Source organism: Tupaia chinensis, unplaced genomic scaffold (assembly GCF_000334495.1).
Source record: "Tupaia chinensis unplaced genomic scaffold, TupChi_1.0 Scaffold000489_1, whole genome shotgun sequence".
NCBI lineage: Eukaryota > Metazoa > Chordata > Mammalia > Scandentia > Tupaiidae > Tupaia > Tupaia belangeri.
Genome location: NW_006160001.1, coordinates 4,076,267 through 4,077,003, shown reverse-complemented (window position 1 = coordinate 4,077,003; position 737 = coordinate 4,076,267).

The window sequence follows — 737 nt, the reverse complement described above, 5'->3', positions numbered from 1 at the left end:
TTCCCTCTTTATCTCTCTGTCTCTCTCTCACAAACACACATGCCCTTTAGCAAAATTTTTAAAAATAAAATTTAAAACAATTTTTTTAAATTAAAACAAGGAAGAGGGACCAGCAGGTGGTGTGGTGGTTGAGGCGCTGGTCACTCCCACATGGCTGACCATGGTTTGAGGCCTGGTGGCTTGCATTCCTACTTCCCCTGTGGGGTGGGGGTGGTCTCTCTCTCTCTGGTCAAATTTAAATAAATGAATGAATAAATAAATTTTTAAAAAAATTAAAACAAGGAAGAATCCTGAAATGCCAACACAGTTAGGTCTATAGTGAGACTACAAATCAGTACTTTAACAAACACTTCAGATAATCTAGACAGGTGGACAGGTACCACATTTTTGAGAAAAGAGAAAGCCAGAACAGTAAAACCTGAAAACAGCTGAAGTAGGGAAGAATCCAAGCGACCTGGTGTCATGTATCCCGTTGGAGGTCTTCAGTGGAGGAGAGGGCTGGGGACATGGAGACAGCCCAGGCACTCTGCTCTTCGTCTGGGCTCTTGTTTACCTCTTGACCCCGCACAACCAAGAAGGACAAAAACTAGCTGGCAGTGGCCCAACTTCCTAGACTTCCCTCTCTTGCTTGTCACTCTTAGGGCCACTTCATGACCATCTGTAGGCTTAGTCTCACTTCCAGTTGCCAGAACTATCAACTGAAAGTGGGATGAAGGTAATCTTTGCACATTTTTAGT